Below are 19943 nucleotides of genomic sequence, written 5' to 3'. Positions count from 1 at the left end.
CTAATCTTCCCTGAACATTTTTCTAGCCACCCTTACTAGTCCTTCATCTTCACAACAATCAAATCACTAAACTCACCAATAATAATCGTCATCATTATATATAATAATAGAGTAATAATTCAGCAAATCCCTCTCCATGCATTAGAACTATTTGGTTCTCTGTCTTTATGCTGATATCTAAATGGTAAATGTTAGTACAAATTGACTGGAATCTTCTAAAATAGATGCTTTTGCATCAATTCTGCACCTAAGTTGCTTCTGCCATCTCAAAGCTATAGGAGCAGATATTGCTTTCATTGATAGTAGTATAAATCTGTAGAAGCAGATCCGAAGTTAGTGATCAACAAGTGAAATACGGAAAAATCAGTTATTTTTGACTTGCTCTTGTCTTAGTAAGAGTTGGCCCTGTTATACTTATTTCAAGGTCATAAAATAAAACTATTTTGAAATCTTTACTAGGACAGGTCTGGGCACGTTTGTGCAGACAGACCCACGCTTTTATGCCTGCAGTCCAGGATGGCCAGTCACAACCCAGCTCTGACTCAGAAGCTGTAAGATTGCCTTCATGCTGTGCATTCCTGGAGCTGGCAAACCCTGTGTGGCACTGACAACCCATAAGTTATGTTAGCATAGATAAGTTAGTGTAGAATTTACAATCGTAAGTTATGGCTATCTGAATTAATAATTTAGTCATTGGATAGTAATTAGTGTTGAGCACTTGAGTAGTGTCAAGTATCAGACTTGAGGTTATAGTTTGAATTATTGGAGATGCACTACTCTCACCTCTGTCCAGTATTTGCATATACAGTATGCATATATAGGTATATTTAAAAGGTTGTTATAAAGTATTTACTGTTTCATTTTATAATAATAGTGAAAAAGAAATAACTATTAAAACTCCAGAAGCGAGCAACACTGAATGTCTAGTTCTTTGAATCATAAAATTAACAAGAGGTAACATGTTAATCATGTTAACAAAGCTAATAAGCAAGTTAGTTTAAATGTTTTTGTGCTTGAGGTAGGATCATGTAAGATCTCAGAAACTAAGTAGAGTTGGGCCTCATCTATACCTCAATGGGACATACGTAAGAAAAATTTATTGTATTGCAAGAAAATATGTTAGTGGTTTAATAGGTTTCATCATTATAGCTGGGTCAGTACTGAAGGAATAGCTGTAATAGTGTGAAGGAAACGCACTGCTGTTAGAATCAGGTGCCGGATTCGTTCAGTGGTTACATTTCAATTCAGGTCCACAAATTGTGGCATTACATTTAGGAAAGCATTTTGCCTTGAACTTACATGAGTATCCTGGTGACTAGAAAGGAAAATATATGCAAAATTTGATGATTTACCTGGTGTATATTTGCCACATATATATATGCCATGTATACATATGTGTATAATATTGAAGTAATAGAAGTATATTATTATTTACTTAGTACCTTTTCTGTCTTCAGCATCAACAGTAGAAGTTTCTTATCGGAGATACAAAACACATATAAAATGATAAATAAATAAATAGTACTTCATAGGAACTGGAAATTTTGATTTGGAAAAAAATGATAAGGGAAGATAAACATGTAAAGACAAAATCCTATAAAGGCAAGTCTAACAAAAGTACGATAACATTTGAACAGAATCCATCTCAAAATGTTTGAAGTTTGTGAGTGGGTGAGGAAGATAAAATAATAATAATAATGCAAGAAGTACAGGCCTTATCGTAAAATATTTCTCATTGAATAGTTTTTTTTTATGCTGTCCTATTGTCAGCTGCTTCACTTTACTTTTCAGAGATTATAACCATTACAGTAAATGACACTCACTTTCAGAATTGTGTTCTTTCTGAAATAAAATTTGCTTCAAGTCTAAGAATTAAAATATGATGTAAGCTCACCTACATGGATGGACAGATTTCAGAACCACACTGTAGTCCAGAATTTACTATTGTTTCTATTAGATTTAAATTGATTTTTATTTTCTTTGAATGGTTCTTTGCCATCCAGAAAAGTTAATGTCTATTGATGATGGACTTTCTCATTAATCTAGCTATCAACCTAATCTTCAAAGTATCTTCAAGTAATTTTCAGATTGCTATAGATGACAGGAAAGTAGAGTTTTGAAATTTGGGAAAATAAAAATCATCATCAAGTATAATTTCCTTACTCTTTGAGATGCTTTCTGAAAATAGAGTGAAATATAATGTTTAGAATGAGTGATGGAATTTAATGCACACTTGAGTCGATCTGTTTGCCTCTGTTTACTTATGTGAAAAAAATGAAAACATTGTTTTCAGAGAGATTTGTTATGTTTCTAATCTCTCAAACTGAAGGAAGTTGCTAAAAAGTGGATACTTTGGCCAATCGGGTTTTATCATAGCAAACCGTTTGTTGTTTTGTGGAAGAACTGGCAAAGATTATTTTTAAAATGAGTCCCAGATAGCTTTCTAGAACAGCATCATGTCATCGTTATATTATTAAAATAATTATGTGTTGGATTGACAAATTAGTACAGATAAGAAAGGAAATTGCTGAAGGCTACTTAAGTATGCATGCGCAAAGCTAAAATACATGTTTAACTGTATCAGCTTTCCTAATAGACTTTTTTAGGCTGTAGGTGAGACAATTTCATATTTTCTAGGAAAACGTGTGCACTTCTAAAGTCTAATCAGCTTCCTGTGTTTTAGGTAAAGCAACATATAATGTAAAATGGATTTCAGCACAACTGTGCGCTAAGATGAGCACTCAAAAAATGTAGGAATAGGAAGTTAGGTATCTAGTACCATAAAAATTGAGAATAGGCTCGTACTACAACTGAGTTAATGCAAACAGGCTGCAGAGGCTGACCAATACCCAGTAAAACATATTTGATGTCCTACGTAAGTGATGAAATAAGTACACGTGATAGCAATTCATTTATATCTCATAGAAGGAATGAAGTTGAAAGAAACAGCATATGAAAGAAAAAACTTATTGTGAAAAAAGTGTTACATATCTTTAGTAAACAGACTTGATTATCTGATTTATCTGATTGTAAATTAAAATATGCGTTTTTCTTGTTCACACAGTTAATAAAATACTACTCTCTCATGCAGCTACAATCCAAAGTGAAAATATTTTCATCAGAGATGCTTTTGACTGAACTGACATTGAGTGGCATGTCTGCTGCAATGTTGGGAGGTGGTACAGCCTAAAAGGGGAGGTTAGGGTAATGTGCTTGTTTATATTAATTTTTATTATGCAAGCTATGGAGAGAGAGTCCTATGCTAGTGCTTTATATTTTTAAAAGGAAAAAAAAAAAAGAGGCAAACGTGTGATTTCATTAAAAGAAAAAGGGTATCAGAATATGAGTGAACTTCATTCCCCTTTCCTGCAACAAATTCTGTTTTTAGCTAGTTCATAAGTCTAGAGCAGCTTCACCAAAATCTGTAAGACTGCTTAGTAAAGACAAACAAGGTTTTATGACTCACAGAATCATTAAGGTTGGCGGGGACCTTTAGAGATCATCTAGTCCAACCCCCCTGCACACGCAGGGTCACCTAGAGCACGTGGCACAGGACTGCATCCAAGTGGGTTTTGAAGATCTCCAGAGAAGGAGCCTCCACAACCTCCCTGGGCAGCCTGTTCCAGTGCTCTGGCACCCTCACTGTTAAAAATTTTTTCCTTAAGTTTCTGTGGAACTTCTGGTGCTTCAGTTTGTGGCTGTTTCCTTTTATCATATTTCTACTAAATAACTATATTTTTATCTTGTAATGTGGTGTGTCCCTTCATGTGTGTATGATAATTTATGCTTTTTCTGAGATCTTTGCTCACATTCCTGAAGTGATTTATTGATTAATGTTACACAAAGTATTTCTCAGTATTAAGTTTTAGAAATTGCTACAAGTTAGGATATCAAAACAGTAAAAGCTGGTAGTGTCTAAAGCCAAAATGCACACTTGCCCCCCGCCCAAAAAAAAAAAAACAAGGGTAATGCATAACAAAGATTGCAACTTTTGCATTCCAAGTATAGTAGGCAATGCCTACCCTCTTGAATCTCTAACAAGGACCACATTTTTCAAAAGCGTCTTCTAAAATGCCCCTGGGTGTGTACATGCAATCTGAATTTGCTTGTGTAAATTTGCATGCAAAAACTGGTGCATTTTAGTTGCATAGCTGTCAATAAATTTTCTGTCATGTTTTTTAAAATTGTAGAATGTTAAAGTATTTGATTGTGATCTGTCAGTACACATTGAAATGTTTGTGCATATAAAGCAAGCAATGCATGAAAAATATTGATATGTGAAAACAAGACTTTTAAGGGGGATCAGGTATTTAGAATTCTACAAAGGGAAGACAAGAATTTTTATAAAGTGTTTTTCATTTTTGTGCATTGCCATTTTTTTTAGGATTTCATTTGAAGGGGATGCAGGATGCTACAGCCTGCCTGTACAAGCAAAAGCAAGCAAGAACATCAAAAAATAATACATTTATATACCTTTTAGTGCAGTTAGAGCTATTCTTTTGGACTGTCAGAAAGGGCAAGATTTTGGCCCTTTCGCAATATCTTTAATGACAGAGACTCCTTTTCATGCAAATTACCTGTCCAGAAGGTTATACAGTGCACTGTTGAGTCAACACAACTGTTCTGGCTTGTTTTTTAAATATTTGCAAGGAGTTCATAGATGATGAGCTGACGCTCAAGATTCTAGAGATTTATTGTTTAAGAGAATCCTTAGCTTTTGACTCACAAAAGATCAAGGTTTTAAAATAATGACAGAAGGGCACCTAGACCATGACTCAATATTTTACCTGGTATGCAGCCAGCAGTAGTCATGGTAGTGCCCTTCAGGTATTCACTGCTTTCTGTGGTGGTATTTGTAAGAGTAATTGAATTTAGAAACACAAATCATTTATTTTAAAAATGAAGCCCTTTGTAAAGAAATAGATTAACTAACACTGGACTTTTAATGCAAAATCAGCTCTTCTGCCATAATAAATTTGTCTGCATGTGGCCCATTTCTGCTAGGCATGTATATATAGATAAAGCTGTAAGAAGCATACTCCAAAGAACAGGGATATGAAGAAAGGAAGATATCGACAGTTACTAAGGGTTCTACTGCTGAATGCTGTCCAAAGGTAGTCTATACTTCTGGTAGCAGAGTACCTACAGGAATTACCTACGGCCCTGCTGACTATCCAGTGACATGAGTTTGGTGTGGGGCCACATTTGAACTGTTCACAGGTCACATGCGACTCAAGATCTATTGGTTGGTAGTAGTGTCTTCAGAATACACACCTACGTTTCTAATGGTTGTAATGGATTAGAGCAAAAAGGGGAAAATTATGTCTTGCCATTTTCAAGTTGAAGAACCTCACATAGAAATAAACTGTTACTGAAATAGAGGGCGCTTTAGTAGTTGTACAGCTTGATAGCACATGTCTGGCACAGAACTGGCTGTACACTCATCCCCATGACTGGGGAGTGATGCAGAGTGATGGGTTCTGGTGGGGTCACAACATGTTCCGATCTGGGGATAGCCTCAGTTCAGTAAAGGCAATTGAATAAGTTATTGCAATTTCAAAGTGGAGGAAGAATGTTCCTCTTCTTGGTCAATACCATAAGTTAGATGAGGGAAGAAAAATCTTAAAGCCAGTATTTTATAACAAATTTCTATAAATCTTCTATAAACTGGTGTCATGTAATTACTAACAAAGGAAACAAAAATAGCTACTTATTCTTCATGGAAGTAAGCCTTATATAAGTACTTTGAAATGGTGATTAATTTTATTCTCTATGTAGATGATGTATAGATGTACTAGACTTTATTGGAAGTTTTTCTGCCATCCATAGTCAAATAAAAACCTAGCGTTTGCTAGAACAAATGTAAATAGGAACTAAGACTTAATCAAGATCATCTGATTCTAGTTTTCTTTTAGATACTAGGCTAGTATTAACAAGCCTGGTATTGAGAGGGGATGTGTCCTTCCCGTTAGGGAGCTCCCGTTTCGTGTTGTAGACTTACTGAGTACACAGCATTTATACCTTACGAAAGGAATTTAATTCTCATAGTTAACCATGCTCAGCTCAAACCATTGCCAATTACATTTCCTTCAGTACATCAACTGTATCAAAACACTTCTTGCCCAATACTGTAATTTATTGTCTTTTTTTTTGTTAGAAAACTGGTGCTTTGAAGACTGTATTTCTCCTGCATTCAATTGTTGTAATAGAAAAGTTGATATGTGGCATGTCTATAATATATTAAGTATAAAATATACAAATCTACTCAAAGGGGAAACTGGTCTTTTAATTTTTGCAGGAAGACACTATGAGTCTCTAATTTCAATAATATACCAGTGCCACTCTTGCATCCTGTTGGGCTGTAATGTCCATTTCTTTTTTACATAATTTACTAACTTAAGAAATGTCATTTATTCTGTTACAGGTGCAAACAGTGTTTGCAATGAAAACCGGTAGGCTAAATTCAGTTGGGGGTTTAGTTGTAGTTTAGTAGACTACTTTTTATAGTTCTGTAAAGAGTACTCTTTAAGTTAAGAAAATGTTATGTATGTTCCTTGAATCACTTATTTCTCTTTTACTTTGCTGGCATGTCTCTTTGCTTGTTACTGACTTTCAATACTGAATGTTTTCAGTTTTGAAAAGGAAAATAATCTGTAAATTGATTTCTAATTGATTCAAATTACAAAAAAAAAAAAGATCCCCATAACATTTTTTCTCTTGTCTACTTTTTCTAGAAAATGGAAAATAGTATTTATCTATGAAATTACTTTATTTCTAGAGTGTAGGAGTCCATCCTTTGTAATATTTGAAGCCTAATATTTGTTGAATAATCAATCACGATCTTTGTTTTGCTTCAGCTGTGATTGAGGGATTTATTATCTCCCATCTGAATGTTAGCAAGAATTGATACTGTTCAGCTTCTAAGACGAAATAAGATTGGGTACTTTCAGTTTGTGTAGACAGACTACCAGGAGGGAAAAAAAAAACACATGCACCTGATAATGCTAGCTTGGTGATTTTGCTTATTGTATGATTTTGTTTGTATCAGTATATACAGACTAGAAGAACATCTCTTCACAGAATAAAGTACTTATAAACTACAGAAAGAAAATGCCCTTGTGGCTAGAACGCATAGGACCAATGCTTTCCTAAAGTTACTACACATTTGGGTGAATAATACTTGTACCTGTATTGTACTGGAATACTGCATAGAACAAACAATGATTCATGCTATTCTAATACACATTTTTTTAAATAGGATGATTCATACCAATATTTCCTTATGGGAAGGCCCTGCGTTTTTATTTGTTATTAAAACCGGGTTTAGTATATATATTAGAAAGGTCACTTGAGAAATTAGCATGGCTGTTACGTGTGCCGTGCCTGCTGTGTGAGGACGCAGAGGGTCTCAAGACATTTCCGTGGTATGATGCAGTGCAGAGCAAGGGAGCCTCTTGGAAGCAGTGCAACAGGAGAACCCTCTGCTCAGGCTTATTAGGTCAGACGCCTTTGCTAAATAGCTCTGCAGCTACTTTGTTCAATGTTGTGCTGTGTAAACATGGTCTGTAACCTTCAATCCAAGTATAGCGTAGGTGGTGGCAGGTATCTCTGTGGTGCCCTCCAGGGTCCTGTGGGCCAATCTTGTATTTCAAAAATCTTGATTAAGTACCAATATGTTACTATTAGATCAAACCCCCTGACAGCCCCTTTTAAACTGCGTTACATTCCTAGTTATTGTTACGATGGGTAACTTAACACATCTGCAATAAGGCTTTGGTTCTGTCTGTTAAGCAAAATTGCCTAACATTGAATTCCCTGACATCCCAGCCAGACCAATTTGTGCAGTGAACCTAATATTGAATATTCCATGGCCTATTTTGGTGTGCAAGTCTAGAGATACCCTGTCCACCTGACACTGCTTGAATTTTATTAAACACCATGCATTACAACTTAGCAAAACAGAGAAATAAAATATATAGAAACAATAGTAATTATGTTATGCATGTTCACTTTAAGCTTCTTCTGAGATTTTTCTTTTGTCGAATTCTCTTACATTAAATGACTTCTTGCACTCAGTCTTCAAAAAGTCACATTACTCTCTTTTTGGAAATTCTCTAAGGAGCAACTTCATAGTCAAGTGCACTCTGGGGACTTTTGTAAGGTTACAATTGCTGACTGATTGTATCTTCTTGTAGATTTGTTTGTATTGCTATGATAAGAGGCTAAATAAACAGCACATCATATAATTTGAAGAGATAACAAAATAATAACACCTTTTAAAAAGCCTTCCTTGGCACAAGGAAGCCAAACGATATTTGAGACCATCATTCCATTATAAATAGCTGATGCAGGTTTCTATTGCTGTTTCCAAAATAAAAATGGTAATAATCAAATATTAATTGATTTGGGATCCCTCTTACCCAGTAGGAGAAATTTTGACAATGGCTCAATTACTAAATTTATTGCAAAGATTTTGAAAAAAAGCCTCTAATTTTATTTTAATACTCAGTCACCTCATGGTTTCAGAAAATATATCAAAATAGAGGAGATAATCCATGGAGATATGGAAATTGGTCATCAGCCAGCTACAGTGTTTACATAAGTGGGTACAAGTAAACACAGAATAGAAGTTGTGAGTGGCCAGCCGGCCGGTGCTGGTGCCACACTACTAGGCTACAGAAGCATGACATAAATGAGAAACTTTCAAAATCACAGGAGCTGTCTGGCAGATGTTTGATGGTCTCTCTCCTGTATTTCTCTACAGCTTTTCAGATTTGAGCTTTTTGTTAATGTAAAAAATAATGGGATATATAAGACGATGCATGATTGTAGTATCATTCATGTCCTTATAGCAGTGTTTTCAACTGAATGGCTTGCTGTCTCTCAGAAGTCTATTTAGGAAGCAAAACATCCTGATGTTAAATATTATTTAAATTGACAGGATCTTTTCTACTTGCAGGTTATATTCGTAATTGTGTAAACTGATCTAGTTCTCCTGATTGTTTTTCAAGAGTCCACTTTTTTATGTATAAACGCAGCAGATCTTGGGAGAGGAATCTAGATAGCTATAAGCCTGTTAGATAGGAGTAGGTGATCTCCTGTGTATTTGAGCATATCCTCCTCTAATCCTTAATATTTAACATAATGGTAGGAATACTGGTCGATTATTGTCTGAAGTATTTTAACATTTTTTCGTGCTCTGTTTTGTGGTTTTGCCATCACACTTTCTGATATTAAAAAGTGATACATTTGCCAGATCATAAGCTTATAATCAATTTTAGTCATTCATACTTAATATTCACACTAATGTTGATACAGTATATTGATATAGTATATAGATATTGATATAGTATTGGTTTTTCTTGTCTAATGTGAAAGCTACATTTATAGTAGCTTTCCATCTGATCAGAAAAGAAGTGTTGTGTTTTGCCAGTCTTGGTTCAAATGTCTTCAACTGTATTTCTAAACAAAATGCTTAAAGATGGAGTTCCTCCTGAACAAGAACTTAAATCACAAGACATCCATGCAGCTCTTATCTCTAGACAAAATACTATTCTTTTCATTTATTAAATATGTTAAAAGTGGGAACTCCACCCCCCAAAAAAAATCCTTCAGATGTTCTATCAAATGCTGATTTCTGCAGATTGATTTTTAAAAAGTCCAAAAGAAATTTCTAAAGTGCCTGTTGCCCCATATTTGTCCATTCATTTGTCCATACTACAGGTGGAGTTAGTTTTTCTCTAGGAGCCAGGCAGTATAGCATTTGTTTCTCATCCTTTATCCTCCTACAGCTAGATGTGCGCTCATTAAAAGTATTCCAAATGATTTAATATATGACCATTCTTTTCAGAGTTCAAGCAGCTATTCAGTATGGCAGAATGAGCGCATTGGGGGAGAATGTTATGTGACTTCCCTTTAACATACCTGCATTGTAAACAGAGCTTGGCTCTGCATACTGATTTCAGCAGGCAACCAGTGTCAACACCGACATTTTCAATCTTTTTCTTTTATGTCACATTAGTGGAAAGTGACCTGTTGTGTTTGTGGAAGCTCTGGAATCCTGCAGGAGAAGGATCACTCAGCGCCCTGGCAATCTGCCAAGTACAACTTGTTCTGAAACACAGTGGCTCAGAGAAGTTGCATTATCAACTGAAACACAATGTCAGCTTAGTGGGAGGTAGGTGAGACTGTTGATTAGGTGAGTTGTTATGAACAGAATACCCTGCAGGGTACATTGCACTTCTCCTGCCAGGCGCTTCCTCCTTCTCCTTTCTGTTTTGGGTTCGCTCATATGCCTGGAGCTGGCCTTTGTAGAGTTCAAAGTTGGGCCTTGTGCTGTACTGTGCTCAGTTGCTATTGAGCGCCCTGGAGCTTGAGGGACAGTTTCCTAGACCGCTAAACTGGTCAAAAGTGATATTTTATCTTCCAGTGATAACAAATGGTAAAGTGTAAAAGGTGCTAGCTTAAATTTGAATTTTATTTCTGGTGTCCTTTTTCTTTTGTCTGTTTTGTGATGCCAGAGATCCTAATATCACCTCATATACCCATAAAATTCTGATGATAAATCCATCTCAACTAGCGGTAATCAACCAGTTTGAAAGAAAAAGATATCTTAGCCAATACTAAAGGGAATTAGCTTCTAGATTTATGACAAAATATCACTCTACTATGTTCTGGTTAGTCTGTTGAGAGGTAATATTTTCAAAATAACTAACAAATCAATTTATTCTGATATTTATCGTGGACAACAGTCAGAATTTGAATCCAGATTGGTATTTCTCCTTATTCCATTCAAAGTTACAGATGGCGAAGTTTTAGCTATTGTAGAAGTAATGAGGAATTACAAAATTAAATCCAGATTTAGTTTTGAGTATCACATTACCCTTGTAAAATTCAGGAATGTTCTGAAACAGGACATGTCCATTCACTAGTGGAAATTTTATTACATAAACCAATCAGTTGTAGAACAGTTCAGTAGGTATAGAAGCTAGATTTCCAGTTTTTTTTAATTCTATTTCAGAGTTTGTTTCAGGCACTTACAGCTGCTGCTGTTTTACTCAGATCTAAAATTGTTTTTCTACCCCACTGTGAGCAATGCTTACCCAAATGAACTTCTTGGGGCTTTACTTTTAACTTCAGGCCTCAATTTCATCAGTATACTTTTCAAAAGAATGGGCTATATAACCCAGTGATGGTTATGCAGAACGGGAGAGTACAGATCTTGAGATAAGTAGTAAGGCCCTTACACCCAGGCAGTGCTTTCCTGCTGTGTGGGAGCCACTGGAAGTTGTGGCGGTGGGAAGAGGGTCAGCCCTCCCTATCTCATTGCAGCGGGAGTCAGAGCTATACAGAGCTAGGCAGGTTCTGTTGAGGGGCTGGTGAGGCTGAGCCTGGTCTCCCTTGTTACTGCTTGGGGAAGAATTTGAGACTTAGAAAACCCACTGAGGTGCCCTCATCCCCTGTGCTATCTGTGCTTCTAGAACAGGGCCAGTGAACTAAAAACAGAGAAGGGAGAGATGACAGCATTAGCAGGGGGCAGAACTGAGCGTGATATATGCATGCAGAATGAATTAGTGAACGGATTAGAATAAATTGAGTAAATTAAGAGATGAGTTGTATGTGAGGAATAAGCAGGTGAGTAAAAAGACTGAATTTGAACAAATCAATCTCAAAAGACAGTATAGATTAAAAAATCTAAGTATGTGGAATATATATTCAGAATAACTTGAATATTTGTGTAATATGCAAGGAAATGTGTTTTATATACATTTACGCGTAATATAATGTTCAAGACAGACGTAAAAGAAGAAAGACCTGATCAAAAAAAAAAAGAGGCAGGTTGATATGCCATTTTAAGAAAGAATTGTATGACCTCAGAATTATCTGAGACAAAGTTTACAGACCTTATGGAAGACACTACTAATTTTTTCACTGACTAATCTAAGCATCCTGTTGGACTGTTAACTCATACTGATGGTAAATGCAAGGTCATGAGATACAGGTTTCCATTGAAAAATATCTGCTTTGTTCCCTCCTATAACGCTTTCTGAGCTGAGACTGTAACAATAATGGAAGGAACCGGGTAAGATTTAAATAATGTTGGCATGGTTTTCATACTGCTATTGCTTGTGCTTTCTGCAGCTGTCAAAAGCTGTAAGATTACTAATTTTGTTATTTATATTCAGTACATGAACTTTAATAAGGAAACAGACATATAGAACAGACTGAAATTGTCAAAATGTAACACCCTTTTTTTTGACCTACTGTGTACTTAACATGTCTGCAGAACCCAGAGCTTTGAAGGCTGTTTTGTAAAGCACATGGTTAACAGGTTGATCTTTGATTTTTTCAGGGGGTCTGTGGCTGCTTTCTGCTTGTTAAAATCTCCAGCAAATACATTGTATTCATATGAGATTGATCTATTTTGAAGCTTTAAAATGTTGGTATAGTATACCCTGCTGAAAATTGAAAGCAGTAAATACATCTTTTGTGACTGCATTCTACTGTGCTTGGACTTTTCTGATTGAAATGATACTGGAGTCTGTCGTGTAGTCCTATTCATGTCAGCAATCCTATCTGAGATAGTTACCTTGTGTAAAGTGGCAGGATCAAATCTATGATGAGAAAACAAGTGAAAAAATCCGTTCATTTTCGGTAACCGCAAGGGAACTACTTCTGTCAGTGTTAACAGATCCAAGTGTCTGCACAAGTCAGACAGAAATGATTAACTTACCAGGATGAAGTTGTTGCAAGTGCAAAACGTAGAAGTGTTCCTTTAGAAATTGCCACTTAGCATTGTTCGCTTTTTTCATCATATGAACATTTGTTGCACTACAGTGCAAGTGATTGTTTTTCTTTTTGTGAGACTGTATTTCTTATATACGGAGAAAATATAAACAATCATATACTGCAGCATCTGTGTCAGCAGGTGATATTCTGGTACTATTGAAGTAAGGGGTGTTTTGCGTTCACTGGCACAAAGATGCTACCTGACATATTCAGTGGAAATCGTTATAGGAAGTAACTAATCCCTTAGATATGTTTTTCTCTCTCAAAGCAAATAATTATCTGAGAAAATTCATCATGTATCACACTTATTAGAAGTCTTAAAATAACAATGCATTAATTTTGTAGATGTAAACAAAATGGAAAATACATTATTAATAAACAACCACTTTAAAATTTCTAAGCATACATTATAAACAGCAATGTGAACTAAATGAGACTATAAATTATAATATGTAGCAGACTATTTTTATTTAAAAATAGAGGCTAAAATCAAACCAGAAAGTACCAAATTAAGCCTAATGATCATGAGTCCATTGTTTTTATAAAAAGTATGAGTCAGCTGTGACATACAGATTTAGTATGGATGGAATGTACAGGCAACCTTGAATTTTTAAGTTTTATTTGGCTGTCATGGAATTATTCGTTAATTACAATATTTTTAAACCACTAGAATAAGAGCAAGACCATGTGTTTTTTCCTTTATCCTACAGAAAAAGTAATACACCCCACCCTTGGGTGTTCATAAAATATCTGTATAGCTCAAACATAAATACCCAGTAGTGTATGGACAGAATCCATTCAGCAGTGAGCCTTTGGAAAAGGTAGTCTGAGCAAAACAAGCGCTTTCTGAGGTCCTGCTCTGTAGCCACACCCTGCGTGGAACTTCCCTTGAAGTTACACACATTTTTATGAGATTTCTTGCCCTACTTTTGCAGATTCAGGAGACCTTAGGAGCATTCAAACATGCATGTGTTTGGCTGAACTGAACTATTTAACTTAAGGACTCCAACTAGAGGAACAGATTATTTCTGAATTATGGGAAGCTTAGATCTAGATTCAAGTATGACTTTGAGCAAGTCATTTAGACCTCATCTGTATAGGTAAGAATGCCTGTGATAGTGTCCTTAAGGCCGCACTTCCTGATGATCTAGCCAGTCATAAATTTGAATTACCCTTGGGTTGTTATAAAGACATAGTATTGGGAAAGAGGAGGAAGTCTGCAGAAATACCCAGATGTACAGAATCCTCCAATATGTTCTTGCAGGCTCTCGTGATGGTGATCCGTGGTATCCCTGCTGCCTGTATCACATGCTCCACAGAGCAGCCTGGCAGAATGCTCATTGTTGCACCATCTTGCCAAAACCCCTTGTGTTTTAATATGTACAGTCTGGCAGTTACTGAAGTGACATTTGGAAACAATGTTGATATAATCCAAAAGTCTAGCCAGAGCTCATAGAAACCATGATGTTTGGGTTAAGCTTGCAATCACTCTCTGTTTTAGTTCAAAACTTGTAGATTGGAAAAAATACTACCTTCTTCTAGATTTTATATTTTCTTGGGCAAAGACTATGTTTAACTGTTTATTTGTCAAAATACACTGTGTATTAAGAGCATAGCATTTAGGAATATTTGGATCCCAATCTCAGTCCAATCTTGTATTATTATTATGTATTCAAGCCAGTGTATTCAGTCAAATCCCAAGTTTCAACTCAAGTTTCAAGACACTGGTCATCAGTCTACGATTACTACATCTACTGTGATGTGTTTGTCAGTAATCTTCATTGCAGTTATATGTACTTTATTTTTTTAATTGTCTCCTTGATCTTTCTCTATGCTGGTAGTTCTCTGTATGTTTTTATTTTTATACATTGGAGCAAAAACTGAGACAGGAGGAATATGATTAAGTATTTAACATAAACCTGTTGGATACTATATCATTAAATGCAAAAAGCATTTCCCGTGAATCAGAACATTTAAGTTATTAAAAGTGGATTGAAATACAATAGAATTCACAGCTATACTTAATTTTTTTTTAAGAAAAAGAGAGATAATGCCATGGGAACTAAAAAGAGACACTTGTGTGCTTAATCACAATTGTTACCATACAAATTCTCATACCTAATCTAATGGATACCAAGATGTATAATAATGATTAAATGCTAAAGGTTTTGTTGATATAAAAATAGGGTCATCTTGCAAGCTGATACCTCCCACCTCACAAGGAAAAAAAAGACACAGACTGAAGCTTAGAACACCTCTTATTCAGAAGTTTTAATGTTTTAAAATGACAAAAGTACACATTTTTAAAACTGATTAAATGCATGAGACCCCAAAACGTTGTATTTCTCCTGGTTCCTTCCATTGCTACTGTGATCTACCATGGCATTACTACAGTCTCATTAGAGCTTAACTCAGATGGAGATCTTGACCTATTAACTATGCTGTGCTGACTTCAGGCTGATGTTAATTTACAACATCCAAATCTTTCCAGCTTGCCAGCCTAATGGTATTTAATTCATTACAGCCACACTGCTGTATTATGGAGGTAGCAGTCTCCTTATGTGGGTAGAACTTAATAGGTAGTCAATTCAGTTGGATTTCTGAGCGATCAACCCTTCAAAAATCAGCTTCTAAATATCAATAAGTTGATGTTCCTGAGGTAGTGGCATGCAAACTTAGACATCTCCCTCATAGTTTTTTAATAAGTTTCCATAAATGACTTTACCAGACTGTTGGGGAAGGCTTGTAATACGTACCTTTTTTCAATGTAAACCTAATTTGGGAAGCTTGAGAGTGACTTGCATTCTTTGGATGACAGCTTTCTATTAGAGGTAGAAGCCCCACAGAAAGGATTAATGATGAGATGGAGAGATTAAAAAAAGAACACCTTTACTTGAAAAGGATTGTAAGTAAAATGAGACCATAAATGAACTTATTCTTGTCCTTTAGCTGGAAGGGGCCTTGAGCATGCCACATGCTTTTTCACTTTTCTAAAAAACTACGTAAAACAAATTAAAACAGGGCATGCATTTTCTTAGAACCTCTGCCAGGCATTTTATTTTCATAGCTATCGACTTTGAAATCATGCTTTCCTGTTACTGGTGTCTTGATAGAGGTGGGAGAAAAGAGTGTGCAAGTGAGTTCTGATTGCTTGAATGAAAAGCATTAGTCATCTGGACCATGTTCTTTTTGGCCTGCAGGTTCCTGGCTGACCCTTTTACACAGAGGTGAGGTGGGTAACAACAGCAGTCTAGACAGAAGAGGCCAACCGCTTGCTGTCCACTCAGGCTGCGCATCAGAAATGGGTAGTGTTCAAGATCTCACAGATGTTTGGCAGCTGCCTTGCTTTTACTATAGCAGCAAGGAAGGTTTCTTCAGCCTGAGCAGTGGAGTGAGTGACCAAAAGATTTGCATATAGAAGTTCATAGAAAGAATAATCCACTGTTAGAGCTCATCAGCTGAGATGTAGAGGCATCAGCTAGACAGCAATAATATTTAAAAAGTGTGATCATTAGGCTTAACATCTATAGTATCTATGTGCCCAGCCTACAAATAAAAGGATATTTTATTTTTCCTTTACCATTTAGTTAAAAATCACAGACTATTCTGATACTATTCTGTTACTGATTGCCCCAGTGGTTTTGTTAACTTACACCTCAAAATACAGTACAAGAGAATTGTGATGTGACTTCCTATGAAGTATTAAAATATTAAAGAACTGAACCATCAAAATACATTTTAAAAGGGATTCCATTTTGAGAGAAGTATTGGGCAATGCAATCTGAAACACTACAATTGAATAGAAAATTTATGCTGAATAGCAGGAACCACTTTATGACAGTGAGACGTGTTTGACCGTGAAAGGTGGAAACAAAATCACTCAGTACATCTAAGGGCTGACATACAAAGTCTACTAGAAATGTAAGGAAGAGGACAGTCATGCCTTAGCAGAGTGAATAACTGCTTCTGTCTTTTAAATAATCTTTTAATACTGACCTTGTACAGTAGATATCACAGTAGGTTGGGTTTAGAGCTGGCCTTTCTAGACTCCATTTTAAATAACATTAAAGCAATATGTCTCACTAAGACTTGGAAAGAGATACTAGTATAAGAATCATGCAAAAACAAAACAAAAAAAGAGTGAACTTCACAGGTTACAGGATGAGAGCAGATCACTAATGCACAAAATGAAACAAATATTGTAGCCTAACATCTTTATCTCTTATTGTTTGAAAATACATGCATTGTTACACAAAAGATGAGAATTTTAAAGGTGAAGGGTGACTGTAACTTTAAAGGACTTATTTTAAATTCTAAAGGATATTTTGGAAGATATGACAAAAATATTTCAGTAAGATGTGGATGAGTGGATGTGGAGGACTGACTGGAATTGGAAGAATACTTCAAAAGGAAACTGTTTATAAAATCTATATCCATACTATAATTTCCTGTCTATGATTTGTCATCAGAGGACTGGGAACAAAAAACTGCTGACCTCTTTCTGGGAACACTAGTCAAACTATGCATTTGGAATGACAAATATTTAAAGAAATAGTTAAATAACAGGCCAAGAATTGTGCAGAAAATGTAAATTATCTTGCAAAATCACTGAATTATTTAAGTCAAATGAAATCACAACGTGCAGTTTTTCAAGCTTCTTACAGATGGAAATCATTTTATAAGCAATTTTTGGTTTGGACAGTTGGTCTGCTTTCCAGCTTTTACATTTATGTATTCAAGGCTGGGAATGCCATACATTCCTGGCCAACATGTGGCTGGAAAAATGACCAGTCCAGTTCATTTGGAAGCGTGTAGGTCTTCCATAGCACTGAAGTTTGAGCAGGACTTTCAGAAATGAGGAGAATGCTCAGAGTTTGTAGTTCTGGAAAATAACTAAATTATCAAGAAGTCTTTTATCGAAGAACTTAAGACAAATGACATAAGCTTATCTAGGAACTAGTTAGAATCTGAGATATGCTGTCTGAGGTAAAGGCAGTTGCACACAAACACAAAAAAAGATGGGGAAATGAGGATCTGTGGTGATGAAAGAAGACCCTGTCCAGAGAATCAAAATTAACTTGCTTTTGAGCTAAGTTGCTTTAGTTTCCTAACTTCTATTAAGGGTGTGCTCCCATTTCTGTAAAGTTAGTGTCAGAATTCTAGTTGACATTGTAAGAGCAGAGTTCGTCTCATGGTTTTTATTCAATGCTTAATTTAATTAATAAGGCGGAATATATATATTAAGCAGCAGTACTGGTCAACTTTTTAGACATATATTTTTGAAACTATGTAGCATTGCATTTGCCAAGTTGCCGTCCCATTATCTGGGCACAGCTGTGACTCATGTGGAGATTGTTTCTGATGTCTAGTATCAGTGCCTTTCAAGAAACATATATGTTCACTGGTAGATGAGCAGACACAATATAAGAGGGAGCACAGAATGCTACATAATCTTTCTAGGAGGTGCTGACTGTTGGTATCAGACATAGTTTTAGAATTGTTGTGAAAATGTAGCATACACTGGCAACTTGCTAACAGAGAAGGAAAGCGAACAGTCTCCTAACAGATCAAAAATCAGTTTTAGACTTGCTGTTGCCAAATGTAGAAGCAAGGGCAAACAACTTCCTAGGTAAAATTGTAAAGTCTGAAACAACCAGAAACCCACTGAAGTCTTTAGCTCCAGGCATGGAAGTTAGTTCCTTTCTTTTAAGGATGCTTTTCCAGTTATAGTAGAAAATGACAAGCTTTTTATAAATACCAAATAATAATAATTACTATAATAAAGACATTTATATTTCTCCATAAATTCCTTCAAGGTAGCTCCAAAGAAAAGAATCTGATTATCTAGGAAATTATGTAGATTTTCCTGTAGAACATTGTTCTGTTCTTGTATAACCTTGTGTATTTTTATCCATACTATATTTTGTTGATCTTTTCTGCAAAGGTCCAACTTCTGTAAAAAAGGCAGTTTTGTCACTATCCACAAGGGAAGCAAATTTGAGAAGCAAAATTTTTATTTAATACTTTAAGATTTAATAATTTTCTTAATACTCCTAAATGGTCCAATTAGGGGAAATTTCTCCATCCCATTTCAAAATTACAGATCTTTTCTAGTAAAAATTAGATTGTTGCCATTGCTTCTTACTGGATTTTCTTCTCTCCAGAAAACTTAAAGTGGAAGGGTTAGAAAAGCTTTCTTAAGCAATTGGGAGATCCAGACAGCATTGGAAATTCGAAGTTCCTGGCTCTTCCTACTGTACTTGGACCACTAGACCACATATTTCTATGTCATGGAAAATTAAAACCAATTACTTTGCAAGATTTCTTAATGTTCTATATCTCTCACCCTGATTATATTGCCTTTACTGTGGTAAAGGTATAAGGTTCAGATTTTAAAGTTAAAACTCAGCTTTAAATGCGTTTGAAAGCTGAAATATTTTGAACACTAATATTTTTAATACCCCAAATATTCAGATTCCTGCCAGGTCAATCAGCAGTTCAGCGTGGGATGACATTGTTGTCTTCTGGCAGTAAGTAGCCCACATTATGACCTCACCTCTTAAATTTCCTCAAGAGGTTGGTTTTCACTAGAAGTGCAGTTTTTCCAAGCCATATTCAACTTAACCAAATCATAATTTAGGAATTTAATTTGTTCCATATTCTTGCAATTGCCATGCTCAGCAGTTAAATGGATGACACTTTTTTTAAACTTGGAAGCATAGAATTTGTTGGTTTAGGCTTTTACAGAATTTGAGAATTTAAAGGAACGAATAATGAAACAATATTTAATAAGTATATAGTGGCACATTTTTGCTGCACAGTCATCTAATTAATTTCTTAAATTGGCCACTTACCATGCAGGTATTGTCCTTAAGAAAAACCATGAAAACAATTTCCTGTGTAATAGGACATAGGCATAGTCAGCATATACCCCCTATTTCACACTTTTTTTTTATTATTATTATTTTTGGCAGGAAGCATGTTACAGGTTTTCTAGTAGATTCAAAACTATGCCCAGAATTTGCAGTATCTTGAAGTTTGTTGGAACAGGGAAGGGCCTTTGGCCCATACCAAAGTGTTTGAGGCTGTTCCTTGCTGTAACACAGGAGACAAAGTTCAGCCCTTTAAGTAAGCCTTGACACCCAGCATGAGTC

The 19943-nt window shown here is 35.6% G+C and overlaps 1 long non-coding RNA gene across 1 annotated transcript in view; it reads left to right on the top strand.

Moving 5' to 3' along the window:
- The window catches only part of LOC148594193 (uncharacterized), a 28842-nt gene extending 9529 nt beyond the window's left edge, over positions 1-19313 (top strand). The window contains exons 2-3 of the long non-coding RNA XR_015913549.1: positions 10022-10177; positions 19264-19313. This is a non-coding gene — a long non-coding RNA (uncharacterized LOC148594193). The remainder of the gene's footprint in view (positions 1-10021; positions 10178-19263) is intronic.
- The last annotated feature ends 630 nt before the right edge of the window (positions 19314-19943 follow it).

Source organism: Tinamus guttatus, unplaced genomic scaffold, assembly GCF_059628265.1.
Source record: "Tinamus guttatus ecotype Peru unplaced genomic scaffold, ASM5962826v1 Tinamus_guttatus_pri_ptg000287l, whole genome shotgun sequence".
Classification (NCBI taxonomy): Eukaryota; Metazoa; Chordata; class Aves; order Tinamiformes; family Tinamidae; genus Tinamus; species Tinamus guttatus.
The sequence above is the reverse complement of the archived record's forward strand: the minus strand, read 5'-3'. Positions and strand labels throughout refer to the sequence as shown.